A 15,989-nucleotide genomic window follows, 5' to 3' on the forward strand; every position below is an offset into this window, starting at 1 on the left:
TATTTCATGTTAATTATTAACTTCTATACGTTCTAACTTCGATAAACGCTTCTACGAGTGTACTTAACATAGCGACGCAATCATGTAAAATTACTGCGTTATAATTAACGAAATTACCACACAAAAGCGAAAGGTGCCATCATCATTACAAACATTATTGCACTAACTTATCGGTCTTGACAATCAACGAACTGCACCTGTCTCAAAGCTCTTTAAAATTAGGATGTTTATGGACTTTTTTGACCTCAGATTTGGTTTCGCTCCCTCGCATCCTGTAAAACGCTGTCATAATAAAATAATGACTGAGAGGTGTTACCACAATTTGTATCTATTAGCGACATCCGGTGATAAAGTAGAATGTGGTATAAAAAATTTTTTTGTCGTTTATTCGTTCAAGTTTGGTGAGGAAATTAGATTACCGAAAATCTATTATAATTTTATATGTACGCCATGAATCACTCGCGTAATTGCCTGCTCGCGTTACAAATAAATTAATTGAAATTATTATTTAGAAAATGTTTCCAGTTTGCAATTACCCCAAGTAAATCTTTTTAATTAAATGCGGCGTACGTATTTAAAATTAATTTATACCGTCTCCGGAAAACTCGACCGTTTCCATTTTTCGTACGTGGCCGATAGTTGCGAAAATTTCGTGCGTTGACCTGAAGTCACAGCTAATTAAAACGGGATTGTAGCTGAAAGCTCAATCATTGTTGACATTGCCACTTGGTTTTATATACGAGGTGATCGTTTAAAAGTGAATATCGTTGAAAAGTTAGATTATAATTATTGGCTAGTGGTAAATATTTAAATTTTTTCTTGTTCTTATTGGGTTAGTTTGTTGTTCCGTCCCAGTGATGTTTAGATCCCTCTATGTACTTGTAATAGATTTTGTTAAGGGCTAGTTTTATATGGACATTGATTTGCTGCTTACACGGTGCCTTTCGTGTTAGTCATGGAATGGATTCTTTGTTTTGACCTGCATCGATTTCTTCTTTTAGTATGTAACCTCCATAATTTTGCTTGCAATTGCAATATCCTGTACAGCACAAAATTTTTGAGGTCCTTTATAAATGGCTGGGCCTTGGACTGAATAGATGACAGTCCTTGCTGTGTGGTTTTTTAACCTTTATTTCTTTTGATCAACTGTTGTCATTCTATTGAAATTGTGCATTCACTAAAGTTTAGTTCAGCAAATTTAGTGTTACTACTGTTTCTTTGAAAAGGCGTATTCCGGTTTTAAACCGAACTTATAAGGCTTACGGTTTGAAGTTCCTATATCTAAATTTGCAAATCTTGATTATTATTGAAAAAAGTAGATATACGTCTTTCGCTATAGAAACCGTTGCACGTCATTGATTTGTGTATCAATTTCTTCTGCCGTTTCGAACCACTTCTAGGAGAATGGTCCTAGAGAATCCTGGTAGCAGTCCTGGTTGCACTAGGTAGCCTATACCTTGAAAGTGCGCCAGACGGGCATTAAATTTCGCTATGTAAAACGACACCCCCCGGATTATTTCCCGAGATGCTGGTTTTGAAAGCAAAACGTGCATAACTTTTACATACAACAACCAATTGGTCTTAGATTTTGCATACGCATGCCTTTAGTGGTGCCAAGTTAAACTTTAGACAATGGGGGGGGGGGGGGGGGGGTAAAAACATTTTCTACCCTTCATGGTATTCTAATGAAAGGTCTCATCGAAATAAATTGGTTTGTACAAACTATAACTTTCGACTCTTTTTCGAGATCAGTAAGCGACGGGGCCTGAGGGGGGGGGGGAGGTATTTATTTTATCTCTCATTGTATTCTAATTAATGGTCTCAACGAAAGGAACCGTTTTCTACCAACTACTGCCCTTACTTCTGTCCTCTTATCAAAATACGGGGGGGGGAGTGTGGAACTAGTTTTATCCTTCATGGTACTCTAATGAAATGTTTCAAAGAAAGGAATTAATTTCTACCAACCACACCCCTCCTCCTCGACCTTTTATCGTGATCGGGTATATTCCCTTATACCTCAAGAACGAATTGTCGGAAGAGGGTACTCACAAAGGGCGATTGAGACGTCTGCAAGAAATATATCCATTGGTAATGGCAAAACAAAAGCTATTTCGGTTAAACAAATGCGCTTTATCTGCAACAAGAGTTGTGCACAATTATACTTGTTTTGTATCTGTTCAAATTTTAATTTACCATATTTTAACGTCAACAGCCGCGATTTAGTCCAATCAGAACGGCTCCAGTATGTAACCATCATGAATGAAATCAGATTCAAGGCCTATGCTAAACGGAGTGCCTCAAGGGTCGCTATTAGGCCCTGCTCTCTTTTTGATTTATACCAATGCTTGCTGGTTTCATGAGCTCATTCTGTCACATGCTCATGACACTTCTCTGTCAGTAAGCTGTATAGATCTATTCAAGAGGCAACGCCTCTTAACAGGAAGGTGAAAGCGAGCGCTTTCGAATGGTTCCACCCAATTTATTGTACCTACCACGAATCATATTTTGATTCAGTTTTTGAAATGAGCTCAGGAATATGGAATCGGTAGTTACACGATCACTTTTGGTCCTTCTGGCGGTCCATCTTGAACTTCATTACGACTTGAGTAACTCTGCAGTTCATAATTTGGACAGTTACTGGTTTCACATACAGTTAAGAGTGCATAATAAAACGCCATGTAAAAGTACTTTGTGGTCGTCGGAACATTTTGTTCGGAGACCGGAAGGAATAGCAGCTGCCAAATGAAACCCACCAACAAACGATCATTGGCATTTTTCTTACACAGAGTCACATGTCACATGTCAAATTGTGTCTGTATAATAATAAATGTCAGTTTCATTTCAAGATTCTCGTTCAAAACTAACGGCGCAGAAATGATCGCTTAAAACTATGCGAAACAAGCTACGAGGAAACTATTGCCTACCGAATTCAAAAAGGTAATATGCAAAACGGTATAATAAGTATAAAATATGGTGGATCAATATCCAAAATTTCGAATTTCGCAAGAACACAAAAAAAGTGTAAACTCCTATACCAAAATATAGAAATTTAGCCCCAATATGGCGAACGGAACCAACGACCAATCCAAAACGAGATACCCGGTTGTCACCACTGTTCTAAATTGAGTCACTGTAATTTAGATATACCTATAGCGCCGTCTATTGAGTAGCACTACAAAACATGTACCTTTCAAAATTGTAAAATAGGCTTATAGATTTATGCATTACATGTCGCTGAAAAAAATTTAATGCAAATGAGTAGCTCCATTGTTCAATTAAACAGTGGTGACTCAGCTTGCCTCTTATGATATCATGTCACTTGTAATTAATACCAATAATAAGTAATTCCAGTTCTGCGAACTTTAGCGCTTTAAATTTTTTGCAGAGACATCTAATGTATAAATCCATAAGCGTCATTTTACAGTTTTAAATGGTACATGTGGTTCTGGTACCTATAGATACAATGACTCTAACGGGCGATCAAAAATGAGTTGCTGTCGAGTCGCCTTTGGAAGTTCAAGTTAAATACGATGATTTCCCATGTAAACAAAAATTCCAAAGGTAACTCGACAGCAACTCATTTTTGATCGCATAGTACTACAAATGGGGGTGGTGAACTGGTGAGGCATCAATATCTGAGATTGCAATGCAGTAGATATGGGACCAATTATTACAGTCCTCGCTTTTTAAACAAATTACCTAGCGACGTAGTAAGGCTACCATCCAAAATTTTCAAAAATAAAATTAAAACATTTTTTAAAAAACAAAGTTTTTACATTAACGAATTTTTGAATTGTCAATGGTCTTCATCCGATTTCAATGTAAGTTAGTCATTAAATGTATTTGTCCTTTGCTTTTTATCTTTTCCGAAATTGACGTTTGTAAGCAAAAATTTTATTTGTCTTAACAACAATAAAGATGATTATTAAACAGTGGTTAGCTCCGCCCATCCGCTCCTAAGAGGCAAAATTTTTAGCAAGTCACGAAATTCGAATGTTTTGCAAAACACTCGCTGATAAAAAGTAAACAAACAAAATTTGCCTCTTAATGGCGGCCAATAAAAATTGAAACATAGATTGTTGCCACTGTTTGTAGTATAGTCACTGTATACCTAAATGTGTTACCCATGAAATGAATAAGGTTAGATCTATTGTTTGTGTAAATCCTGTGCCGGAATCGACTCGGCCTCCTATAAAATGAGTAACCGGGGTAATAACAATTGGCTGAGTGTTCGCCACACTCCTTCTCTGGATACATGTTTTCAGTTATAGCGGCGCTAAACTAAATACTCCTTACGCACTCTATCCCAGAAAACATCGCTCGATTTTCTAACAAGGGGGTCATTATTATTAGATATCTCGCAAAAGTTAATCAATTTGGCCATTTCTTACAATTGCTACGTTACCATTTGAGATAGATCAAATCGGCGAAGCAGAATCGAAGAAAAGTAGACAGATAATCTGAATCGTTTCCCAATATTTCGACGGGGAAAAAAGTTTTTCTGAGAACTTGAGACACTCTGTACAAGGTACCTCAGTATGCAAAACGTGCTATCATCATTCGCATGTTGGTAGGCTGTTCATACTGCTGAAATATGATACTAAATTTGGTTTGTTTTTACCCTGGGTTTTAGGGATCAACCGATGCCGCAATATCGGCAAACTTTGCTGACATCGGTATTGACCGTCGATATGTTAACTATACAGGGTGTACCAATGAAGTATATATGTCAAAAACGTGAGTGGCAGAAGGGACTAAAAATAAACATTTTTTCCCAAAGAAATTGAATCTCTAAAAAATTTTGTTTCTCAGAAACCGTAACAGATAGAAGAATAAAACTTGCGGCTTTACGGCTTTAAGGTTTTTGGGCATGCCCTTTTTGTTTTGCTTCTTGGAAAAATATTGCGAAATGATGCATTCTTAAAGGGGGATGCGAAAAATTCGAAAAAAAATTCAAACTACAATGCTTGTTCGGACCTAAAAAATGGTCAGAATTGTAACAAATTTGGTGCTACTCTATGTGTCACCTTTAAACAAAAGTGACAGCGATCTTGCCAACCTGCGTAGCTCAGATGAGTTTACGTTAGTAGCTCTAGCTCTGGCTACAAAGGTCCTGGGTTCGAATCCCAGGTAAGGCATGGCTGTTTGTGATTGTATAGTGGGTTGAGTGGGGAGAATAGCTAATTAGCTAACACTCCGCCCACTATAAAATAAAGGCAATAAAAAATATAAAAAAAAACGCGATAAGCTAAATGCACTTAATTACCAAAGATCGAAATTTTACTATACAGGTTGATTCACATTCGCGGGCCACCATGGAGATCTCGAAAACTGTAAGCGATAAGTAGCTACATAGTTTAAATTTGGCAAAGTTGCGTATTTTGATGCTTATCAAAATGCCGTTTTGAAACTGCAAAAATTCCAGCTACTTTCGGAGGTATCTTGAAAAAACTCAATTTGGAAAAACTTTTTTATTAGTTATTTAAAAACATATTTCAAAATAAATGACACATTATTAAGGCCACTTCTTTCCCTCTAAAAGATGCTAGTTTTAAATTTTTAAGCTGACGTTTCGTCTTCGATTAACTATCATCAACTTTGTTTTTTCTAAGTCATTTTTACTTTTTGTGTCATTTGATATGCGTGCTTTTTTTCTGATTTGAAAACTGTCTCTGATAACCGGAAGACTCCGGGCGATTAGAAAAATTTAGTGGGGTAGTACATATTTTTGCACTGTTGAAAAAAAAGATTAATAAAACACTAACGGTACCATTTTAATTAGGTATTTGCTAGGATTTCCGGCCTGGATCGACTGCGCCAGTGTAATCCTGTTTTTGATTGGGGGTGCTAATTTTGGATAACGGCCAATCAGATAAGTGGCAACTTATTTACGATTTCCTTCTTTTTGCTACATATAGTTCTTCCAGTACGCTTAGAAACAATTAAAACACGCTATGTATTAAGTATAATTTAAAAAACCGCTGAGCTATAAATCGTTATACCTGTAAAACTAATTAATCCCTTAGGTAGGTACTGCAAAACGGATACGGATTAAATATCTTACGAAGAAGAAGGGGAATATTTTTTAATCCAAGCGAATAGCGAAAGGGGAAATTGTGTGAAGCGATTAAATTAACAAGAATATATTATTGGCAAATCCCCGAATTGACAAGACAAGACCATATAAATGCGCATTATAATGAATTTAGCTATTATCATTAATTGCCTATTTAAATACAATAAATTATGCCCTAATGTATTTAAATCGAGGGCTAAATATTCATTAGGTTTTAATCTAAATGCGTAAAAATTCTTAAGCAATTTATCGACTAAGACTAGCGGATCTCGGAGTATTTTACACCTACACGTAAACGTAAACACGCAAACACCAACATTCCTGATAAATTAATCCTGTAACATTCTTGTTGTAAAAGGAGCATAATGCAGTAAACTAAATACTCGGATTAAGCATAGCTTTGTTCAACAAACTAAATAAAACGGGCTTCATTTACTTGAAGTGTAAACCTTTGAACGTTAATGCTGCCTAATGTAAGCGAGTAGTTCTGTTTACTAATAAAACACATTGGTAATTAAGCGTTGCTAATTTGGTAATAAGCATCCGCAAACACAAAATTCAATTAACGTCGGCATTGGGGACTGACTGGTTTCGAGAATTCCGAATATCCCAGACCTAAATGTGAGCGAGCTAACTTTACGCATTTGATATAGTTCACGTATTTCATCCCCTTGTATTTCGTGCATTTGTGTATCTTAATACCCAATTTTTTTTTGCGGGGGCTCTTTATTACAAGAGGCTTCTCGATTAAAAAATCACCAAGCTTGACTCATGTTTCTTGACTGGACATTTTTTGAACGCTAAATTCTACAAACTGAAAATGCTCAATTCTCGTTTTATTTCTAAATTTGAAATTCGACTAATTATGGCTTGCTGAAAAGCTTCACAAAAGAAAATAAACAATCTCTCGCAAATTATGCCAAGTTATAATTGCACTTCTGGTGAAAGGGCGAGGAGAAGGGGGGCACCGCCAGCATAAATGTGCACACCACTTCGATCAACACATAATTCCATTAAAAAAATTACACTTTCAATTTTTACAATTCCATATACGATAATTCCTAATTTTCCACCTCTTCCAAATTCACTTAATTGGATATCCATCGAGGGCAAAAAACTTGAAATTAGTTATCTTTTGCTTTAATTTTCGATTTTCTTCAAATGTTTGTGAAAAAGTTATTTGAATTTAGAATGCACCTAAAAACAAAATAACTGTAACAACAATGTTACTATCTAGGTTACTATAGTACTAAAATCAAGTATTTCGTCCTATAACCAAAATAGTGCTGCTTCCGATATGTAAGCAAATAATTGGCTATACATCCCATTTGGGATTGGGATTGCAGCCGCTCATTTGAGTTTGAAAAAATCCTTTAGAATGGTGAGTTACTGCACGTCCTTGACTTCTTCTCCCAGTCTAACTTGTTGCTTGTCTTGGCTTCTTCTGTTATCTTCCTCCAAGTTTTCCGGTTCTGTATCTTTTCCCTCCATTTGATACGTGATACTCCCACCTACCCTTTGGACTCAGTAGTGTTCTTATCTCCGAATTCATTAATCTTCGAAATATTCCTTCCGCAATTTCCTCCAAAAATTGTTATTATTTTCCTTTCAAAAATCCTTAATTTTTCCTGTTCCGCCGCTGTTAACGTCATCGCCTCACTTCCGTATGTCACGCCTGGTCTGATTGCTACTTTGTATACTCTCATTTTGGTGATCCTGCCTATGCTTTTGTATTTGTGGTAGTCTCTATACTCTGCCTGTATTTGTTGGTGTATCTTTCCTTTCTGTTTGACAGGCCGTCTCCTCGTCTCAATTGTCAAATTAATTTTGAAATCTTCGTGTTCTTGTTTGCCGACCGTCCTCAGCAGTTCTCGCTATCGCCATCTTCCATTCCAACCGACTGCTCTGTTGATATAGGACTACATTTTGGTAATGAGTGCTAGTTTTGGTAGTGCGTTTTAATTGCGTTTGAAAACATTGCAATGGGTGACTTGATAGACCATGATGTCCTTATTTCGTTAGTGGAGGCAAGACCAGTTTGGACTCATTTCAAGATAGGAATCTTACCATCAGGGATACATGGAGAGAAGTTGGCTCTGTTATGAAAAACGATTTTGAGGATTGTTTGACCGGTAAAAATCCGCTATGTCTGCAAGCATCTGCTACCGATAAAATATCGGCCGATTTTTTACCGACCCTCCAAAATCGGTGTGTGTGCAAATAGCCTAGATCCTCTCATTGTCATTTCAGTCAGTTGTATTAGTTTTTGCGGAATTTCCATTTTATTTATATCTTCTATTATAGCACCTCGTCCTGAAATCAACATAGAGTATTTCCAGTCCAATTTCATATTCGTGCCCTCTTTCAATTATTTGGCTTACAGTACATATCCCGTTTAATGTGGATCTGTCTTCCCTAAGTCCTTGGTAATCTCTTATAGTTCGCTCGGTGAGTTTCATTAGTTTAGTTTTTATTAGTGTGGTCATGATTTTGTATACTGTTTCTAGGAGATTAGTTCCTCTGTGCATATCCTCGGATGGTCTTTCTTCAATAATGGCACTAATAATCCCCTTTTCCATTCGCTGGACATGCACTTCTTGTCCAATATCTGAATTGTTTTAAATCGTTTCCTCTTATTGTTTGATCATTTCGTTTACAATATTGTCCATTCCTCCTGCTTTGGTTAACTTAAAAGTGGCAATCACTTCCTTGAACTTCCTCCATTGCCTACATAGAAAGGAGAAGGTAGAGAAAGAAAGAAAGAGAGAAAGAAAGAAAGGAAGCGAGAGAGAGAGAGAGAGAGAGAGAGAGACGTTTGTCCCGACCTTTCGTTCTATTTGGTCCCTTGGAGGGAACTTCTTCAGCGCTTTCCGTTTATAGGAAGTGTTTTAGCCATTCCTCGCCCTGTATCTTTGCCGTGTTTCCATCGTTTCCGTAATACATGTCTCATTTTCTCCATTTATTAGTTTTGTACACTTTTTCCTGGTTTGTTGATACCCTTTATGGCCCTCGTCATTTCCTGTTCTCGCGTCCTTCTTATTCTCGATCATTGTTTCGCATTCAGTGTCAAACCACTGATTCTCTTTCTCCCCTACTATTCTCCCTATCAACTTGTTTGCAGTATTTTCAATGATTCTTTTTATGTTATTCCATTCTTCTTCGATAGTTTCAGCTCTATACACATATAATGAGGTTTTCATCTGCTTTTCATATTGCTCTTCTCTGTAATTTCCTCAATTTTCATATTTTCCTCTTTGCTGGTGTTTTTCTACCTCTCAATTTTTCTTAGCTTCACCTTAGTTATTGCTAGGTTACTAGGAGGTGGTCTGTGCTACCTTCCGCCCCCTCCCCCCATACGATCTGACATCTTGGATTATATTTTGCCTCTTTTTGGATATCAGCACGTGGTCGATCTGGTTTCCTCTAGAGAAGTAAATTATGTTGACTAAAAATCATACATACCACCTTGTAGAAATTGAAGAGACTGCATTTCTGACAATTTTTGTGATCAACCCAAAACCCAAAAAGTCAAAAAAGTGTGTCTCGGATGACCTTGAGTGTAAAGACACCACATAAAAATGTGGCCATTGCCCTTCTATGATCTTGAAAATGTAATTTGACACTACAACAATGGTTTCATTGTCCTTGGATGGTCTTAAGATTGTCATCTTGTCCTTACTTCCCAAGGTCACCGCTCCGTGACCTTGGCATACTTCCCAAGGTCACCACCAGGTGGCGAACGACCTTGAACTGGTCCAAGATCGGCCCTGTATACCTACTACCCTCAGACACCAAATTGCGTCGAGAATAACGTTTTTTGTCGCACTTGAATTTTTCGGCGGCTAGCTCCCAAACGGCCTTCGATTTATTTGGTTCCTCTACCGCCAAATTTTTTGACATACCTAATGAACAGCTCAAAAATACAAAAGAAGAAAGAATTAATTAATAATGGCATTCCGACATTAAATATAGGTTTTTATTTATTTATTTATTTCATTTCGAATCAAATTTTCCAAATTTTTCCGCATTTTTGTAGTTTTCGAATTTTTGATTTTTTCGGATTTTTATGCCGATCGTCATCTTTTCTTGGAAGTTTTTTAAACTTGTAAAAATTTGATTTTTTCTATTTCTGGAGGTATTTATTAATTTGTCTGAACTATTTTTTAGAATTTTCATGAATTTCAATTTGTACTGATACGCCAAAGGCAATAGTCTCCCAAAATCTACCGGTTATTGTTTTACGATATTATATCTCTTTATCGAGCTCTTTATATTGTTTGAGAAAAAGGGTGTCCATTCCGCATGAATGTTCACTAAAGGTCGTATAGTAATTAGTATGATATGAATAAACAACCACACACGACTAGAATGTTGCAAGTTAGGAGTACCTCAAGAGTCTAATTTAGGCCCACAATTATATTTCAAAACATTAGATTGTTGCCGCTATAATAAACATTTATTTACGTCTTTTGAATAAATTTTACAATCTCCATTGATCCGTTCGCCAAAATACCACCGAAAACCAATATTTCATTTTTGCGCAATATGAGATGCAAGGATGATACCTTTTAGTACAAACTGCTTTATGTGACCATAAAGTAAAACAATATGAAATTCTTGAAATATCTCATATAAATTTGTAGCAATAAATTTCGCGCGAGGTTATATCCGATCTTGCTTACAAAAATAAATGAAATAATGCAGTTTATTACGCTTAAGTAAGTTTTCGTCACATGAGGTTTCGTTGCGCTAATACATTTACGTAAATAACCGCAGATTTCGTGCGTTTACTCACTTTTTGTTGGTCGCAGTATATTGTATAATTGCCTCAATTACGTGGGATGTCAGACTGAATGTAATACCGTAATTTGGTTTCAGTAACTCTGCATATAAGAGTGGTGGATGTACGAGAACTCGAAACATAAAGGCGTTAATTCAAAAGCATCTGCAAAAATAATTAACGTTCACAAAGCGTTTATTTCAGTTTTATGTCGGAGTACGCTTCATTTAATTTTTCATATAAGTCAAACTCGGTGCATTCAGATGCAGATTTCAAAATAATATTTTTTAATAATGAAAGTTAAAAACTCGCATTTACAGGAGGCTGTCATAACTATGTCATTTATATTACGATCTTTTTAATTTTAAAAATCTTTAAGAGGCGAATTAAATTTCCCGCCAGGATATTGCGAAAATAAATCAAGTAGCCTGTCACTCGCTCACTTGTTTTAATATCAATAAAGCTTATTAATGTATTCAAATTTTGTTAAGTTATTAACGTAGTGTGAAAAATGTGTTTTCATATCATTTTAAACGGATGACATACGGCCTGGTTTACGAAAGAAACGAGAACGCATTAAAACCTAATGCTACTGATACGATCAGAACAAATTGTTATCTCGATCTTGACTCCCAGAAAGCGGTGAATTAACTCAATCCGTTAATTGCCTCAATAATTTAATTGCATGTTTCAAACTCGCTATTAAAATGAAATAACCTCACTTTGATATTAACTTTTGTGAATTTTGATGTTGTAATAAAATTGCCATTAAAATTATTCCCCACTTGGCTTTTACCGTCTTTAATAACCGAAATGCTAAGAAATCCATTTCAGTTAGCAGACCAAACGACAGAAAACGAAGTAGGAAATCCCAGTCTTCGATTATAAATGTAATGAAGAAAGTGCATAAATAATAAATGATTTGTTTAATGATTGACGAAAAAAGTATCTCACCTATCGTTTACATGCACCACGTAAAGTAATATTGCGTGATGATTACGTACACTATTTCTACGAAAAAGGAATTCTTTATAGAATCTTGATTTTTAGGTTTGTCGAGATTATCGCTGGACCCAAATCTCTGAGCCTGGCAGTCTCTTTTAAATTTGGAAACGGGAAATATAAACGAGCGACAAACATACAGACGGGCGAACAAGAAGTCCAAATGACCAAAATTAGGCAGTTAGTCTCTTGACCATTGTCTGATTCGAAATCGTTCGCGAGTTATGTACACAGACGGACGGACAGACAGAAAGTCCAAAATCATGACAATTTCAGAACCTGGAAGGTATAGCGAGAGAGGCGTGTGAAGGTAGGTTTGCCACTAATTTGATTCAATTGAATGCATAATTAGGCGCCAATGTGCTGTTTAAGTAAATTTGGCGCTGTTGCAGAAAATGAATTATTTCAAAAATCATATTCTTGGCAACTTCTCTCAACAATTCTCAACAATAGAAAATAAGTTATTCAAAAAATCTTTTTCCCTGTCAACTTTATATTTAGCTTCATTGGAATGCAATTTTGCGCCTCATTGGGAAAGAAATTATTTCAAAAATTTTACCGCCACGGCGGCCAGATTCACGTAGCTCAGTTCTTACAGATGCAAGGCATATTTTTTAACCTAACGGCGAAGATTATGTCAAACAATTTTCTATTAGGGCACAAAATGTTACCAAACGCGCATAATTAGTGCTTAATTTCTGCATAAAAAGCAATTCATTTATAAAAAAGTTCGAGGCTACGCGAGGTTAGCCGGAATAATGGTTTTGGAAATATGGCATTTTCTACTAGGCCGCAAAATTTCATTGTATACGGGCGCATAATTAGCATTGAATATTTCATTAATGAAAAGGTCGGCGACTGCGCGATAATGGCTTTGGAATAATCGATTTACTATTAAGGCGCAACCTCGGGCGCAACATTCCATTCCAACGGTGGAAAGGCGCACAATTAGCGCTTAATTTGTGCATAAGAAAAAATCATTTATAAAAAAGTCCGCGGCTCCGTGAGGTTGGCTGGGTCAATATAATTTTTGAAATAACTTATTTCTCTTTCAGTTAAATTCAGCATAATTGGCGATTAAATCAAATTAATCGCAAATGACCCACCTAACTCTGCACACCTAGTCTACTGCCTCCTTCTATTTTATTATATTAACAGCGTCCGTGATTGAGAAACAAATAGGTACAGTCGTGCATCTTATGTAGTCCATGGGCCAGTCGACATGACGGTATAATTTGGGGGTACCAATTTTCCTTTTTACAGTGGTTATACAGGTTTATTAGGATGCCAAAAAATCATGATTGCCATCTCAAAGCGGTAGCTAATAGAAATGGCGGCCAATCAAAGATGGCGGATGTAGAGTTGTATAAAGTAAACTATATCTCTGGAATTATTGATCCAATTTCATTAATCTTTTTTTTTTTATTGAAAGCTCTTTATATGTGATATAAATATTGTTACTAGTACTTTTTCGATAAAATCAACTGTTAATAGGTAATTTAAAAAATGTTTTTTTAATTGTTTCCCGAATGTTCTTTACTGCCTGTATTAATACACAATGATTGGTAAAATTATGCGCATATTGCAGAATATTAGTGAAAAATATGCAAACAGTTTTGATATATATGCACGCGTATACAAAATTATATATGTTGCATAATTTCTAATAAAAAAGGAATTACGGTAAACACTAGCAATAAGATGTTTCTCTTAAGTTTTCTGCACGAAATGATTGTCTCTTGTCGCTAAGAATTAATTTATAAGCACTAAGCAGAGAAACTATACCTACTCTACATCAACTAAAGTAATAGGTGCATTAGAAAAGGACAAACTATTGGGAGCAATTTCCAAACCTTCCACAATATCACCCATCATCACCGTAGAGAAAGAGAAAGGTAAAATAGTTTGGAAATGATGAAATTAAACATCAATTAAATCAATAAATCTTCCTTTCGGCTTTTGCAGTATGTTTCATTATCGCGTCCGTTATAAAAATCCGAAAAAATGTATTAAAAATTGAAATTAAAATCGATTAAATCTAACAAAAATTTAAATACATCTTAAAATATGCAATTGTATCATGTAAATACAAAGGATATCAAAATATGCAAGATCCGCAAAAATAAATTCGGTTTAATAAATATTGCAAACCGAAGATACACAAAATCTCATAAGACAACCAAAAGTAAACGATTATTCACAGCTTTAGCTGATCAAACAATTGAATTAAAATTAAAATAATTACTAAATACAAAAATCATTGTAGTTACGTCTATAGATATATTGTAGCTGAAGAGCCATGATCAGATAACAAATGATGATGAAATTGGTATGTGCGGATTATGTTTCTAAACCTTCACTTCTCTACTTTAATTGAACTTGTATCTCAATTTGGACGACACTGGGTTCGTTGTAATTACAGATGTAAAATTGGCTCTTTAATGGTGAAAAAACTCCCTTTAACGAGTACTGGGAAAACCTTAAATAAAGGCTTCAGATAAGCGACGCCTGTTCGATAAACACAGCACTTCCACTAACTTCCTCGTAAAACGTGACACACGTTTCCGCTTAACTTTTTCGAAAATAGTGCTCTATTTTATCGCAAACAGTTTGGATTTAGGAAAGGACGTGGAACTTCTGATGCAATTATTACCTTCGTTAATAATGCCTACGAATGTTTTGAAAGAGGTCAGCATTTGGTAGCGGCATTTATCAATTTATCTAAGGCATTCGATTGTGTCGACCACAATCTATTAGTTCGTAAATTACAATACGTGTACCACTTTAATGATTCAAGCTTAGCACTAATTAAATCATATTTAATCAATAGGTTCCAGTGTGTGCGCGTGAATCAGACTATTTCTCCGACATTACCTGTAACACGGGGAGTTCCACAGGGGTCTATACTCGGCCCCCTGTTATTTTTAATATATATAAACGATATGCCCACGGTGTTGCCTAAACACATGGATTGCATTCTTTATGCTGATGACGCAACCTTGCTATCATGTAACGATGACTTCAGTATTGCTGTCATATACTCAAAGTGCCATCGAAATCGTTACAAATTGGTGTATAGACAATAAGCTACTACTGAATGAATCTAAAACAGTTATAATGCCCCTATCATTAAGAACGACCGACCCCTATCTTGCAACAAGGGAAATGTCCCTCTTGGGTTGTGTAATAGATCCACAGCTTAATTTTCATGTGCAGTGTACTAACATTATTAAAAAAATGAATAAATCACTTTTTTTATTAAGGAAATTGCAAAACAATGTATCCTTAAAGGTAATGAAAACTGCTTATTACGCACTTATACAAAGTACGTTATCATATGCAATTTTGGCATGGGGACACAGTTCCCACTGGTCCAGTGTATTCCGTTTGCAACGGAAAGCCGTACGAGTGCTCTCTGGTTTAAACTATAGAGACGACTGCCGTGTCTCATTTATCACTTTAAAAATTATGACATTCCCTTGCTTATATATTTTGCAAGTAGTATGTCTAGTCAAAAGTAATATGGTCTCAACTGTCCTTCAATCAGATGTACACTCGTATAACACCAGGCAAAAAGACAACATAAGGCTACCTTTTTGTAGACTAACAAAAACTCGAAATGGTTTGACTTATCAATCACAGGTATTGTATAATTGTATTCCCGCACATATAAAAATACTTCCTTTAAAGTTATTTAAAACTTCTATCAAAAAGGTACTTATAGAAAATGCTTTCTATTCATTTGACGAGTTTATAAGTCACTGTCGCAGAATTGAGTAAGGAATATGCATGTCTCTTTGTTGTACTTGTATGTACTTTTTATATACCTTTGTGTCTGTTAATTACATATGTATGAGACTTGACTAGAGTAAGTGTACCCACACAATAACTCAATAAATATATTATTATTATGGTCGGTGTTTCTTGTGAGAACTCAGGTCTAGCCTGGTTAACTAATCGCACGGATTAAAATCAAGTAACGATTAGTGTCTGTGTCTGGTGAAGTTATGTAGGGTTCTAAAGAAAAAAAAAAAAAAATATTCACACACTCGCATTGGAAATCTACGGATAGTATGTAATTCATACTTACCAACATAGCTTTTAATGGCCACAATAGTCAACGCTATCAGG

This window comes from Photinus pyralis, unplaced genomic scaffold (assembly GCF_008802855.1).
Source record: "Photinus pyralis isolate 1611_PpyrPB1 unplaced genomic scaffold, Ppyr1.3 Ppyr1.4_LG4, whole genome shotgun sequence".
Classification (NCBI taxonomy): Eukaryota; Metazoa; Arthropoda; class Insecta; order Coleoptera; family Lampyridae; genus Photinus; species Photinus pyralis.